At 36.8% G+C, this 17182-nt stretch overlaps 1 non-coding gene across 1 annotated transcript; it reads left to right on the forward strand.

The window, feature by feature from the left end:
* The first annotated feature begins 16843 nt into the window (after nucleotides 1-16843).
* On the forward strand, nucleotides 16844-16950 carry LOC128280098 (small nucleolar RNA R71). The gene has a single exon (XR_008270280.1). It is a non-coding gene; the product is annotated as a small nucleolar RNA R71 (small nucleolar RNA).
* The last annotated feature ends 232 nt before the right edge of the window (nucleotides 16951-17182 follow it).

Genomic DNA, 17182 nt, shown 5'->3' on the forward strand with positions numbered 1-17182 from the left:
GTCCTCATCACTCGAAATAGCAACATTGACCTTGTATTTTGTTTTGCTAGACCCCTTCTTCAACCACTAGGGACAATCAAACTTGATGCGTCCCAATTTTTTGCACTCATAACAAACGATGGGATCTTTCTCCTTGGTTGATTCAATGTTGAGTCCTTCCTTTTTTTGGAATTGTCTTCTTTTGTTTGACCTCATGAACCTCTTGAATCTTCTTGCAAACATTGTTATCTCATTATCATCATCATCATCATAATTACTGAAGTCTTCATCCTTCTCACAAGTTGTTGATTTGAAGGAAACTCCCACTTACTTTGGAGCTTCTTTGATTTCTTGTGCATTGTGGTTGATCTTCATTTCATATGTAAAAAAGGAACCAATGAGCTCACCTATAGACAGTGATTTGAGATCTTTTGATTCGTCTATTGTCATCATTTTAGCTTCCCAAGACGTCGGGGGACTATTCAACATCTTCTTTACTATTTCCTTTCTGGGATAGGTCTTTCCAAGGGCTTTGAGACAATTGATGATATCGGAGAAGCGATCGAATATCTCATTGATTCCTTCTTCTAGTTTTGCCTGAAATAACTCATAATAAAAGGTGAGAAGAATTATCTTGGACTCCTTGACTCTACTTTTCCCTTCATGGGTGACTTCAAGCTTGTCTCATATTTCTTTTGCATTGTCACAAAAGGAGACTCTATTGTACTAATTTGAACCAAGAGCACAAAATAGAGTGTCCATAGCTTTTGCATTTAATTACACCTTCTTGATATTATTATCATCCTATTCACTCTCTTCCTTTGGGACAATAACACCTACGACCCTCTTTATTGGAATAGATGGCCTATTAATAATTATCCTCTAAACTTCATAGTTATTAGCATGGATGAATAGCTTCATTCTTGTTCTCCAATATGAGTAGTTGGTGCCATTAAATAAAGGAGGCCTTATGGTGGAATGCCCTTCATCCAATATGGTAGAATTTTGCTCCAATGCCATGAAATAAATTTCTTGACCTGTGGCTTCCATCTTGGATATCTTAAGGATCTTCTCTCTTGGTGGTAAAATCATCTCTAGAGTTCTAGCTCTGATACCAATTCTCAGCCTGATGGAATAAACCGAAAATGTCAAGAGGGGGTGAATTGGCCTTTAAAAATTTTGGTGAAAGCAAAGACAAAAATGAAACAATGACACAAAGAATTTAGAGTGGTTCAGCCTCAATTGCTTACTTCACTACTTAACTTTGCACCACTAAGGATTTTCCTAAGTTTACTAATTTGTTCAACCTTTGAGGACAAGGTTCAACCTTACAACTTCTTAAGATTTCTACCCCAAATCTTAAGTGACAAACCCCCTTAAAGAGATACAAATAAGTAAACAAAGAAACAATTCTTACAAGATTAAGTTGTTTCAAAATGAAGCTCAAATACAATAAAACACACTTGACAAAGAGAATAGAGATAAAGCTTACAGATGTATGTAAGAAGAATGTGAAAGTATTAAGCTCTAAGGTTGTTTGCTTGATGATTTTTACTTGAAAGTGTTTTTCTTATTACTGTAGGTCTTTGGAAGATGGTATTTATACCCCCTAATAGATTTCCAACCGTTGAGGTTGTTGGTGTAGTGAATATGGTCGTTGGGGGTATAAAACCAGAGTATTTAATTCACCTGCAACTACGATTATCGGTACCAAATAAAAGGGTGTCAATAATTTTTGTAATAAATGCTGATTCAATGACCGTTGGGATTTATTAATCGATACCAAAAAATATTTTATCGATACTTTTTGAAATAGGTATTGATACCGGATTGATACTTTGTATGATTCATAAGAAACATAATGCTATTTTGGTACTATTTTTAAGAAAGATATCGATTATTTTTCAGAAAGTATCGATACAAAAAAATGGTATCGATAATTTTTAGGGCTTCTAAAATAGAATGCATGTTTGGTCTCGATTTTTCAAAGGATATCGATAATTCCAAAAATACCGATACTTAGCCAAATGGTATTAATACTTTTCAGCCTGGAGAAATTCTAACTCATTCGAAAATCATTTTGATGTGTTAAAATGGTTTTAACTTGACTGAAATCATTTTGACTTGGTTAAAATCATTTTCACTTGATTTTAAAGTTATTTCAAAATTTTCTAAGAGTTTAATGTAAATATTCAAAGTTTTATTTCTTAGACTCCAAATTTAAAAATCATTTTTTCAATTTTAACTTATATTCAAAAATACTTAAATTTGTTATATCAAAATTTTTTATCAAATAAAGCTTGGTTTAACATGTTTCAACCACCCATGTGTGACACACGGATGTGTGGTAGCCCGTGTGCAGCGAAAATGAGCCTTTTTGTGCAAGTTACATATCATCCAAGCAAAGTGACCTGTAATATCATTTTGTACCATTAAAACATACTCTAGAACATATGCATTTCAAGCCAAAACATCAATTCACGTGATCATTTGAATATACAACTAATATGCCCTCATGGCACCAACAAAACATTAAACTCAAATAAAATACAATTCATACCAAAGCTATTAATCATTTTATACCACAATCTATTTCACATGCATAATACCATTCAAAACTTTTCCATTTCCATCAATCTTCAAAGTACCAAATTTGACATCAAACCAAATGTAACATACCAAAACATATACCTTCACTTAACAAGCCAAAACATCTTATGTACATGCCACAAGTAACCGAGTTCAAAACATCAAAAGTTTACCGAATCGAGAGACAGTAGGTGTGTGCTTCTCGCTGATCTGATCCACACATTCCAGACATCCAAAATCTTCAGAACAGTAGTAACATGAGTACATATTTAAAATACTTAGTAAGCTCATATAATATAAACATTTACTTGCCTCAATTTTTATCACATGCAAAACCATTAAGTATTACAATTATACCTATCAAGACTTCAAACAACACCATTAACATATAAGGTTTTGAGCTCTAACACATCTATAATATCATTTGTTCACATTTTTCCTTTCAAACATAATTATATCTTATTTTCAAATCATATACATTACTTTGCCAACATTCCATGGCATATCGTTACATTTTCATTCACAATATTATCTAATGAAACTTCGTTAAATAAATCCGTACACAGGTGAAAGTAATAGTGTTTGGTTACTCATTTGGGTTAAACCTACACGAATAATGAATAATAGTTACCTGTTAAAGTTAAACCTGCACGAATCGGATAATAGTGACTGGTCACCCGTTAGGGTTGATATGCCCCAAATAATATATTTTTGTTTCTGTAAAATTTTTTAATACAACTGTGTATCTGTTTCAGTGGTTAAATGTTCTGGGAGTGTGTGAGAGGTCTTACCCTTGGAAAGTTTTTGTTTTTTTTGGAATTAACCCGGCCTTTATTCAGTGGGCTTATATTTAATTATCTGTAAATTTATATCAGAATTAGTTTGCTAGTTTGAATGGTAAGGGGATTAGGTTGTTTGAGGTCCTGTGTTCGAATCCTTGCGCAAGCAAGATAGTTTATTTTTGCTCAGTTAACTGGAAGAGTTTCAGTGGAGCTTAACTTCTGAGGTAGTTGTATGTAGTAGGGTTAGTGGGACAAAATCAAGGGATTTTCAGTCACATCTTGATTTTCTTTCCTTTTTCAAAGTTTTCTCTCAATTTTTTGGGACCTCTGTTCTCTTCTCCTCTTCCTGCAGAAATGATGTCTCCCATTTTCTCTATTTGTTTTGATTTATGTTTCAAATTTGTCTCCCCTTTGCGCACCTGTTGATTACGTCATTCCGTAAGTTCAGTGTGATTTCAATCTTAAGGGTTTTGGGCTAGTGTTTTAATAGGAATTTTGGGTTTGCATTTGTGTAAGGAAAGAGCAAGATTTTTTTGGTACTCCTATAGCGTTTTAAGCATTAAGGGTTTCTTTCCGTCATCGGTAAGTATATGGATAAATTGTTGGATGTAGTGAGTTTCTGTTGTAGTATAGTTCCGTTTAGTTTTCGAAGATGATATTGAAATTGGGCATTTGGATACGCTATTTTTAGGTTTCAAGAGGCTTAGGAGCGGTTTTGCATCAAACCAATAACAGGTGTGTACCCGTAATGCAGAAAAACGAGATTTAACAAAAGCCATAAATGTAACACCCCTATCCCGTAATCGTCGTCAGAATAGGTAAGGGGCATTACCAGACAGACAGAACATTTTAGACAGATTCAGAATCACAGATATCACATAACATTAATACATAAGCAATCATCAACAATTCATCCCTTATGATGGTTTATGAGACCTAAAACATACTTTTAAGGAAAGTCGGGACTAAACTGAACACATTCATAAATTTCAGAAATCAGAAAAAATTTTCAATTCTGTTGAGGTCACACCCCTGTGTGACTAGGCAGTGTGCCTCACACAGGCACCAGACACGTTCATGTGATCCAACCGTGCCAAAACAGAGCATACATACTGACTTTCACCCAGGGCCAACAGTCACGCCCATGTGCTATGCCCGTGTGATACTTAGCTAGCTACTAACTTGAGCCCACGGCCATATGACATGCCCATGTGTCTTAACCATGTAATCTTAAGAGGTTACTGCTTTGCATACACGACCACAAGGTACACCCGTGTTCTCTGACCGTGTGGCACAATACAGGCTTGGTTTAAGCCAACTTGCCACCCCTATTTGGGTCATTCCTACAAGCAATATTAAACAACTTATATACCAAAATTTTCAGCCAATTCCAAGTTCAAAACATGTTTCATTATAACTAAATCATCTTCATTCAATAACCTAGTAAAATCCATACCAAAACACATTAAAAATCTTATTATAACAACAAGCCAAAATACTCATTTCAAAACTTACTTATGGCACCTTCTAACCCATGCTTAAACTTATCATTTCCTCAACTTGGCATATTTCAAAATGACCACCACATACAAGGCTATCTAACCATTACAAGCATACACAATTTGGCATCACAAACCATTACCAAAACTAAGCACAAACATGCCATTTGCTAGCCAACTCTCAAGGCATAACATATATACATATCAAAGCTTAAATACATATACATTCTCGCCTATACATACCATACCTAAAAATATTTACATTTCCAAAAGTACCAAAATGAGTTCGATAGTATGGTGTTGATCCTTGACGGTCCCCGAGCTTGTGGTAGCTTCGATATTTATAAAACAATTCAAACACACACACAAAGTAAGCTTTCAAAAGCTTAGTAAACTCGTACTAAAATTATCAACAGTATATAAACATAAAACATCAATACATAAATATATATAAATTCTCAAATCATCTGTCAAATCTATACCAATCCGATCCATAAGTTCATAATAATTCAATGAACTTCACCTAGATAATGTCATCCACCACAAAGGTATCATACATACCTGGATCTTCCCATACTTATTCACTTTCATTCTTACCTCTTGCTTGAGTAATTCAAGACTTTTCGTAAATTATTCATACTTTAACATCCGCACACTTAGTGCTGTAAGGGTTAGCCAAAGCTAAAATGATTCCGCACACTTAGTGCCATTTCAGTTAGCCGAAGCTAAGTTGGTATTGCACACTTAGTGCCTTATATAGCCGAAGCTATTACAATTCGCACACTTAGTGCCATTTGTAGCCGAAGCTATATTAAGCCGCACACTTAGTACCAAGTATAGTCGAACAACATTATGCTCAAATCGTAATCAAATATCTATACAATTTATGCATTACCAAAGCATTAAAATATAGCTTTAACATCATTTATTACGTACGAACTTACCTCGCACTAGGAATTGTCAATTTGAATTATATACTCGATAACCTTCGACTTTCCTCGATCTAAGTCCGAATTCCTCCTTTCTTGATCTATATTTTTTCAAAATTAACCCTTTTATTCACCAAATAATTCGGTTCAATCCATAAACACATATTTAGGGCATTTTACAAACTAGCCTTCACATTTTCACATTCTAACACTTTAGTCCCTATTTCACAAATTCACAAATACACATAATTTGCATATACACAAGCTTAGACGAATTCTCCTAGTAGTCATACTAGTCCACACATTTCATTTATTTCACATTTTAGTCCCTCAAAATAACATTTTTACAATTTAGCCCAAATTGCTCAAATTCATCGAAAATCCAAAAAGAAAACATTCATACCCAACATTAAACTTTCTTAATTCATCATATAACATTACAAAGCTCATGAATTCATCCATGGCACATTTTCAAATTATCAAAAAAATCAGAAATTGAGGCATGGGCTAGTTATAATACTTAACAACAATCACAAAAATGTAGAAATTATCAAAAACCGGTCAAAACTCATATCTTAATTAAGCCTTGTGTGTGCCGAAACTTAAAGCTCTTCAAACATAGGTTTTCTTTTCTATTTTCGGTAGATTAACATACATAATGGCCTTATTTTTCATGTTTTGTTATAATAATATTTACATAATAAACATTTTACCATTATAACCTTTGTTAAACCATTATAAAATCACATAATGGATGGTTATTAATGTCCATTCAAACTTCTAATGGTCAAATAACCACATAAGGACCTCTCATTTACAAATCCATATCAAATAGACACTTTAACAAGTAACAGGCAACTTTTACATTTTATGCGATTAGGCCCTTTTTCAAAATTAAGCATACAAACATTCAAATTTTCGTACGAGACTTTCACACATGCTCATTCACATATATTAGGCACGGAAAATAACATTAAAATATTTTTTTCTAATACGGATATGTGGTCTCGAAACCACTATTCTGACTAGGGTCAAAATCGGACTGTTACAATTCTCCCCCTTAGGGATTTTCGTCCCCGAAAATATTACCGTTAAACAAATTTGGATATTGTTGTTTCATAGCATCTTCAGGCTCCCGCGTGGCCTCTTCAATACCATGTCGATGCCACATCACTTTAACTAATGGAATTTTCTTATTACGTAACTCTTTAACCTCTCATGCTAAGATTCAGATCGGCTTCTCTTCGTAAGTCATATCAGACTGAATTTCAATCTCAAATGGATGAATTACATGCGAAGGATCGGATCTGTATCGTTGAAGCATCGATACGTGGAACACATTGTGAATCTTTTCTAACTCTGGTGGTAACAACAATTTATATGCTACTGGCCCAATACGCTCGATAATCTCATACGACCCGATGAACCTCGAACTCAACTTGCCTTTTCTACTAAACCGAAGCACTTTCTTCCACGAAGACACTTTCAGAAACACTTTTTCGCTGATCTCAAACTCAATGTCTTTTCTTTTCAAATCTGCATATGATTTCTGATGATCAGAAGCTGCTTTCAAACTATCTCGGATCACTTTCACTTTCTATTCGGTTTCTTTTATCAAATCAACCCCGTGAATCTTATTTTCACTGAGCTCAGACCAGTATAACAGAGTTCTACACTTTCTACCATATAAGGCTTCGTACGGTGACATTTTAATGCTCAACTGAAAATTGTTATTATAAGCAAATTCAATCAAAGGTAGATATTGTTCCCACGTACCTTCAAACTCAAGAATGCAACATCTCAATGTATCCTTGAGTATCTAAATAATCCGTTCAGATTGACCATCTGTTTGTGGATGAAAAGCAGTGCTAAAATGCAATTTAGTACCCAGAACATCTTGCAATTTCTTCCAGAATCGTGATGTAAATCTCGGGTCTCTATCTGACACTATCGACAATGGCACACCATGCAATCTCACGATATCATAAATATATAACTCAACTAATTTATCAAGTGACTAATCAAATCGAATTGGAATAAAATGAGCTGATTTCATCAATCGATCAACTACAACCCAAATTGCATCTTTCTTTCTCAGAGATAAAGGTAAACCCGAAACAAAATCCATGGTTACTTGATCCCATTTTCACTCCGGAACCATAATCGGTTGTAACAATCCAAATGGCACTTGATGCTCAGCTTTCACTTGTTGACAGATCAAACATTTAGAAACAAATTTAGAGATATCTCTTTTCATTCCGGACCACCAATAATGCTGCTTCAGATCATTATACATTTTTGTACTACTCGAATGTACTGATAAACAACTATTGTGAGCTTCACTCAGAATCATCTGAATCAACTTTGGATTTCTTGGAATACAAATTTGATCTATAAATCTCAAGCAATCATCTTTATCCACTCTGAAATCAAAATCAGAATTTACATCACACTGAGCTTGTTTAGCTAAAATTTCATTATCAACCTTCTGAGCTTTGATAATCTGTTGTAAGAGGAAAGGTATCGCTTTTAATTCAGCTAAAACTGAACCATCATCAGACAGTACCAAATGAGCATTCATCGTACCCAAAGCACACAACAATTTTTGACTCAGGGCATCAACAACAAAATTTGCTTTACCCGGATGATAATCTATCACAAGTTCGTAGTCTTTAGTAATTCAAGCCATCTTCTTTATTACAGATTCAAATCTTTTTGAGTTATCAAATACTTCAAACTCTTATGATCTGAATATATGTGACATTTCTCACTGACCAAGTAATAGCGCCAAATATTTAAGGCAAACACAATCGCAGCTAATTCAAGATCATGTGTCGGATAGTTCTTCTCATGCGGCTTCAATTGTCTCAAAGCATAAGTAACAACTTTTCCTTCTTGCATTAGAACACATCCTAGACCAATCAACGAAGCAACACTATAAATCACAAATTCTTTACCCGATTCAGGTTGTACTAATACTGGAGCTTCAGTTAATAAAGTCTTCAACTGATTAAAACTGTTCTGACATTTTTCAGACCATTCAAGCTTTACATCTTTCTGTAACAGTTTTGTCAACGGAGTCGCAATCATTGAAAAACCTTTCACGAATCTTCTATAGTAACCAGTAAGTCCCAAAAAACTATAGACTTTAGATACATTCCTTGGAGGTTTCCAATCTAAAATAGCTGAAATTTTGCTTGGATCAACCCGAATACCAGATGCTGATACTATATGACCGAGAAAACCAACTTCTCGCAACCAAAACTCATATTTACTGAACTTCGCATACAACTGTTTATCTCGCAAAGTCTGTAACACTATTCTCAAATGCTCGGCATGTTCAGATTCATCACGTGAATAAATCAATATATCATCAATGAATACCACAACAAATTGATCTAAATACGGTCTAAAACTTCTATTCATCAAATCCATAAAGATAGCAGGTGCATTAGTGAATCCGAAAGGCATAACTAAAAATTCATAATGGCCATATCTCGTTCTGAAAGCAGTCTTCGAAATATCTAAATCTTTAATTCGTAGCTGATAATAGCCTGATCTCAAATCTATTTTCGAAAACACAACAGCTCCTTTCAACTGATCAAACAATTCATCAATTCGGGGCAGGGGATACTTATTCTTGATAGTCACTTTGTTCAACTGACAATAATCTATACACATTCTCATCGTACCGTCTTTTTTTTTCACAAATAGAACCGGAGCACCCCAAGGTGAGAAAATCGATCTAGAAAATCTTCGATCAGTCAATTCTTGCAACTGAGACTTTAATTCTTTTAGTTCAGTCGGAGCCATTCGGTATGGAGCTATCAAAATCGGAGTAGTACCAGGTACCATTTCAATGCCAAATTCTACTTCTCTAACTAGAGGTAATCCCGGAAGTTCTTCAGGAAACACATCAGGGAACTCGTAGATAACAGGTACAGATTCAACTTTCTTTTCTAATACTCTTGAATCAATCACATATGCAAAATAAGCTTCACAACCCTTTCTCAAGATACTCAAAGCTTTCATCGAAGATATTACAGTCGGCAATCCATTCAAATCACTAGATTCAATTCTGACTATTTCATCATTCTTGCATCTCAAATCAATAGTTTTTCATTTACAATTCACCACAGCATCATGCAAAGTTAACCAATTCATACCCAAAATTATATCAAACTCCACAAAAGGTAATAGCATCAAATCAGCAGAAAAATAATTGTCTCGAAACATTAACGGACAATTCTTACAGACTTTATCAACTAGAACACATCTGCCTAGGGGGTTCGAAACTTTAATTACAAATTCAGTAGACTCTATAGGCAAAGTCTTACTGTTCACTAAGTTCATGCATATATACGAATGTGTAGATCCAGGATCTATCAAAGCAATCACAGAAGTATCATAAAGAGTAAATGTACCCGTAATCACATCTGGCGATAAAGTTTCTTCGCAAGCTCGGATAGCATACGCTCTAGTAGGTCACGAGCCTCAGATCTAACAGCTGTGTCTTTCGTTCCTCTTTGACTACCACTTACATTTCCCGAATTTCTAGGAGGTCTACCACGAGAAACATTACCACTCTGCCTCAGATTCTGAACATTATCTTTTTCAACTAAATTTGGGAAATCTTTTATAAAATGATTTCTTGAACCACAACTATAACAAGCTCAGTTATTACTTTCTCCACAGCATTCACCAAAGTGTCGTCTTCCACATTGATCACATTCAGGCCTTTCATTCTTTACGTTATCAACACTAGTAACAGACGTAGCTGAAGATTTGAAATTCGATTGCGATCTAGTACGATTTCTATTCGAATGTCCCACACTAGCCTTTGAACGACTGGTATCATCTCTAAACTTCTTGGATCCAAATTGAAATTATTTGCCCGATGATCTCTTTTGTACCTCTCTAGCTTCAAAATCAGCCTTTCTTTTCTCTTTCCCAAGATCTTCCGCTTTACATGCTCGTTCAACAAGTACCACGAATTCTTTGATTTCTAGAATATCTTCATTCAAACCATCTTCAAATCTCTTGCACATTATCACTTCCGAAGATACACATTCGCGGGCATACTGACTCAACCTTACAAATTCTTGCTTGTATTCTGTGACAAACATACGGCCTTGTTTAAGCACGAGAAACTCTTTGCGTTTTTGATCAATGAGTCTTTGACTGATATACTTCTTCTGAAATTCAGATTGAAAGAAATCCCATGTAACTCGTTCATTCAGAACCACAGATGTCAAGGCTGTGTGACAGACCTGTGTGCGATTACTCCAGCCTGTGGTCAAGGCTGTTGAATAGGCACGGGCGTGTAGTCTACCCGTGTAAGTTGTGCTTTGATCCTGCCAAATGGACACGGCCGTGTGGCACGCCCATGTGAGGAAGTCCAGGCCGTGTTGATTTCCTACGTGGGTCTATTTTCTCCATTTTCGGCCTGTTTCTCCCTTTTTTTACTCTCCTATGCTCATCTAAGTATAAAACATGAAATTTAAGGATTAGGAGCATCGAATTCACCAAATCTAATGAGAAATCATTTGTAAATGCACTAAGCATGGGATAAAAATATTTATAAATTACAGTTTATCAAATACCCCCACACTTAAGCATTTGCTTGTCCTCAAGCAAAATCCTCAACTCACAATCAAAATAAACTCTTAATTTATAATCCCTATCAATAATACCTTAAAATAATCCATAAGTATTCATACATTGAAAATTCAACTAAAAGTACATTAAAGTTTCAAACATTCCAAGTTGAGCATTTTATCACGAAAACATAGGTGTCTCCCTTCATCTAAGTGATTACCTTTGATCAAAATATCACAGAGTTTAACATCCTCACTAAAGATTCACTCAAGTCACTCAAGGTGTTTAAGGACATCAATTAAAGCACTCATTAGTCAATATGAAAAGTTATTACCTTAGGCTTGCTTGAAAATCAAATATCTAGCACTATATATTGAGCTGATACATCAATTAAAAAGGTCTTTTAGAGGGTTGTAACGTGGCTTTGGTTAGAAGGTACGGTCACAAGCCGAAGGAAAAGATTAGAATCAAAATTGGATTGAAAAATTACCTAGCTAGAAAAACAACTAGTCATCAATTGAATACAAGTGAGCTTCTTCTAAGAATATGGAATTAACATTCAAGCTCAAAAACAACGAATTACTACTAATATGTATTGAAGTATTGCTTTTTTCAAGAACAATTCAAATACATAGAACTTAATTATCACAACGAAGAATAAAACATAGCTAAGCAATTAGTTCAAATCAAATCTCGACAAAAATAGGGATCAAATTAGGGGATTTCAACAATAATGGGTTATGGGTTAATATTGAGGGTAAATCAATTAATGGCTTGTTAGGCTCAAAGGGGTTCACTAAGGGTTAATTATAAAGGTAGGCTTTTGTGGAGTGAGTGGGTTAAACCTAAGTGCCTTTATCATCTTGACATATCAACTCAAATGGTATAGTCTTGACATGCATAATCAAGCAAGTTCTTGAATAACAAATCAAAACTGACGCACTCATAATGAAAGTGAGCATGAAAGAAATAAAATATGCTCTAAAGGCTCAAGATCCCACAAAAATTATGGCTTTTTGATATTCAAACTTGTGAATTTCAACTCAAGATAATACCTAAACTTAGGGAAGCAACCTAAAAGTTTTTAACTCTTCAAAAATCAACTTATCATGCTTGATTCCCTAATGTCTTAAAGTTTAAACAATCAATGCATAATTTCCTATGTTTTAATTCAAGACATATCAATAAAAATCATAAATTAATTAAAATTCATTCTAATAGTGATATGAGTAATTCACGTGAGAGTAAGACAAAATTCAGGGATTTCTAATGATGATATAAAAGACCCCCAACACTTAAGATGTACATTGCCCTCAATGTACAAAGATAGATATATTGAAAAAGATAGATATATAATCATAAGATAGGGAGAGAAGTGAAACTTCCTGAATGATGAATGAACTCATTGAATTGGAGTTATGGAGAATAATCAACCAAAGCAATAATGAAAGTGGAGGAGGATACTCCGGTGGTGGTAGAGGTTTATTAGTCCATAAGTCCTGAGCCAAAAGAATATTATATCTGGTGGTAGCTATGATCGTGGTCGAGTAGGACATGGCAGTCGTGGAGACCCTTTTCCATTGGAGTTTTTAGTTCCTACGTGATGATGAGCTATAGAGCTCTTTATAACTGTGATAAAATCAAGAACGTTTTTTTGGAGATAGATAGAAGTAGAAATACTTGTAAAGAAATAGCCGGAAGCATAATTTGTTTAATATAATTTATAAAAGTTAAAGAAGAAAAATAAGCTTAACGAGGAATAAAATAAAAATAGTCTTAAAAAAATAAAAATAAAAGTAAAAACATAAAAATAATAATAAATAAAAGTTTTTAAATATTTTCATCGCTAGATGGTTCACGAGGTAGGGGTGGCGATGAGATGTGGAAGTGCTGACAAATCTGATGTAGAGTCGCATCAATGTGATCAAAGTGTTGAAAACATTACTGCTCAAATCGTGTAAGGCGCTCAGAGATGTCAGACAGTGAAGCCGCCACATGAACTGGGCGAGGCGGTAGTGAGGAGGGTAGGTGCCACGTCATTTCTCGATCATCCTCATACTTAGCATGCTCAAGATACCCTATGGGGACATCTGGCCGATGAGAGTGAGGGAGGATGATTGTGCTGTTGTGTTGAGGAGCTCGAAGTGTTGAGCTAGTCGAGTCACATAGGGCCCGATAAAGATGACCCATCTCCTATGTCACTCCGTCTGATGGCGGATGGCGAGGGCGATGAAGTAGGCAAGGTTAAGGACGTACCCGTTTGCCATGCTCCATAAGAAATAGGCGTCGTGGGTGGTGACGACGCTGATGCTCTCTCATCGTCCCGTTAGTTTGTGGGCCAAGATGGATTGTAGGTATCGCAGGGATGGGGCGAGGGCCGATGCCTTGGAACGGCTAGGATCATAGGTGGCCGAGGCAGGGATGAGATCCCTCCAGCATTTTTTGGGGGGGAGTAGTGGATGTGGCGATGGAAGGTGTCGAGTTCATTGTCGTCCATGAACTCCTCCATGTACAGCCCTAGTGCAATCCTGAACTCGGGTACGCTCAACTGGCATACTAGGCCACTAAGGCGGAACTGGACCATTCTAGGATCGTCGAAGTTGGTCATGACGGTCTGAAGATGGAAAGTCGAGTAGAGTTCCAATGTTAACTCGAGATACGTTGGCTCAATGATCTCAAAGAAGAGCCCCTACGGGTCAGTCGTCCAGAGGGCTCAGACTGCGTCAGCCAATTGAATCTGTTCAAGTGTGACCTAGTCAATGCAGCGGCCCACACCTAGGGGTCGGGCCCGTAATATCTGATATAATTCCTCTTGGGGTCCCAAGGGAACCTGGAGGAACAGGTGTCTAATCTCCGCGGTAGGACACGAGGATGACCCTACTCCTTTCTTCTTCTTTGAGGCGGGAACAACGGTCTTCTTACCACGTGAGGATGAAATTGTACCTGCATTGAAAAGTCGAAGTTCAACCAATACGCCCCAAAAATAGCATGGAAAAACAAAACTAAATAGGAATAATTCATGAGACTCACGTACTAGATGAAATAAACAAAACTAAAACAACTAAAGCAAATATCAAGTTATTAAAATAGGACTATGAGAATAATACTACGGGAAATATCTAATGCATGAGTGCATGAGGGTAAGCATAAAATCCATGGAAATGAGAAAAATGGATGAATGTAGTATGAAAAATGGCAACATTCTTTAATGACAAGCATGAGTATTTCTATTATTCTTCTATGAATATTCACTTAAGATAGTTAAATGGATCAGAGAAATCATGAAATATGCAAAATATTGAAAGAAAATAGAGAGAAAAGAGTAAATAAATGTAAAAGAGAGAAGCTTGAGTTGTCAGAAATAGTGTTGTAAGTGGCACACAGGCGTGGCAGGTAGGGCGCGTAGTGTTACAGCGGCTAGGGTTTGGGATTTTTGGGGAAGGGAAAGATGAATAGTGAGGGGTTTATATAGATTTTGGGGCACACGGCCGTGGAGCATGCCCGTGTGCCCTAATTTTTCTCGTGTGTTTTGTGAATTTTAAATATAGGCGCGTCTAACATTCGGCCCATGATTGTGTTCCTTGGGCGTGTGGGTGCACACGACCGTGTTGCATGGCCATGTCTTGCTTTGTTCGCTTCTCCCACACCCGTGTATGATAGCCCACGCCCGTGTTAGTTTGATAGTGTCAACCACGGGGGCTGGGCACGGGTGTGTCGCACACCCGTGCTAAATTGGCAGGTTGGCCTATGGTTTCAAAACACGGGCATGTCGCACGCCGGTGTTGTTTTGGTAGTTTTTCCCAAGGCCTTAGCCCACGGCCATGGCAACTTATCGCATCCCATATTGGGGAAAAATTTTGCCCTGTCTTCACATAGCTGTATCGCACGGCCATGTCTCCTCCTATGGTGTGAGGACGGCCTAAGGCACACCCGTGTGCCTGGCTGTGTGGATGGGATAACCCTATGTTTTAATATTCAGTTAGTAGGTTAGATGTGAAAAACTAGAATTTAAATAAATCATTACTGTTAGTGCTCGGGTTGCCTCTCGAGAAGCGCTTATTTATAGTCTTAAGCTAGACTTACCTCTCTTCTGCATGGTCAAGGTGGTGCGAGGAGTTTACACTCCTCATCCCTGCTATCAACTTTATCAACATAAGGTTTAAGACGAGTATTGTTTACCTTAAAGGTGCCGAATTTGGGATGAATTACCTCAACTGTACCATATGGGAAAATACTGAGTACCGTGAGAGGAATTTCTTTATTAGGTTCAGAAGTGGCAATGCGAGGATTTGCTGCATCTAGTAGTACTTTGTCACCAACCTTAAGTTGATTTGGTGCAACATTGAGCTCGTCCTGGTCCAGTTTCAATTTATCGGGTGTTCTCAATTTCTGTGTCCGCCATTCATCTAGCTCCTTGATTTGTAGCCTTCGTTCTTCATAGATAGGTCCTTTGATATTGCTTGAACATGGCTTATATGCGCGCTTCGAAATTGTTTTCTGCACAGAGGGTTTCACCACATGATCAGTACCAGTAGCATGATTTATGCTCACTGTGGTCCACCTCACCTTTATCTTGACTTACCACAATGCCTTGCCTCGGTTCTGATGCAGGCTCAACTAAGCCTTCCTTGTCTTGAGTGGTAATCGTATTGAGTTGTTCCCTTAGGTTAGATTCTATGTTACTCGGTTCTGGTTCAGGTGCAACTAACCCTTCCGCATCTTGAATGGTAATTGCATTGATTTGCTCCCTTGGGTTAGATTCAATGTTACTCGGCAAACTACCTTGTGGTTGTTCAGAAATTAGTTTGGCAAGTTGGCCTATCTGAGTTTCGAGCCTTTGGATTGACGCTTGTTGATTCTTAAGGGCTGTCTCGGTATTCTAGAAACGAGTTTCTGACGCTGAGATGAATTTTGTTAGCATCTTCTCAAGGTTCGGCTTTTTCTCTTGTTGGTAAGGTGGTTGTTGAAAACTCGAAGGATGTTGTGACCTTTGATTTTCTTGATCGCCCATGAGAAATTGGGATTGTTCCTCCAACCTGCATTATAAGTGTTACTATACGGGTTATTTTGGGGTCTAGAGTTATTGTTACCCATATATTGGACTTGTTCCTCCTTGATGTTAGGGTTGAATGGTTGAAATTCTATGCATGCTCCTCCTCCATTCGAATCGCACCTCATCACTAGATGTACCTGAGTAGAACCACACAAACTGTCAATCTTTTTATTTAAGAGTTCTACTTGGTTAGATAGCACAGTAACTGCATCGAGGTTGAAAACACCGGCTGTTTTCATTGGCTGTGTCCTCATAACTTGCCACTGATAGTTATTCAGTGACATCTCCTCAATAAATTCGTAACCCAGCTCAGGTGTCTTATTATTGATAGTTCCACCAGCGGCTGCGTCAATCATCTGCCAAGTCGAAGGATTTAGGCCATTGTGAAACGTTTGATCCTGTAGCCAGAGTGGTAACCCATGGTGAGGGCATCTTCGCAAAAGGTCCTTGTATCTCTCCCATGCATCGTAGGCTGTTTCTAAATCCATCTGCACAAAGGAAGAAATGTCATTCCTCAACTTAGCCGTTTTAGCTGGAAGAAAATATTTAAGTAAAAACTTTTCGGTCATTTGTTCCCAAGTAGTGATTGACCCTCATGGTAACGAGTGCAACCACTCTTAGCTTTGTTCCTCAATGAAAAGGGAAAAAACCGAAGGCGAATGTCATCATCAGAAATGCCATTGATCTTAAAAGTATCGCAAAACTCCAAAAAATTTGTCAAGTGATTGTTTAGATCCTCATCCTGCAAACCAT

The sequence above is a fragment of the Gossypium arboreum genome, chromosome 8 (assembly GCF_025698485.1).
Source record: "Gossypium arboreum isolate Shixiya-1 chromosome 8, ASM2569848v2, whole genome shotgun sequence".
Taxonomy (NCBI): domain Eukaryota; kingdom Viridiplantae; phylum Streptophyta; class Magnoliopsida; order Malvales; family Malvaceae; genus Gossypium; species Gossypium arboreum.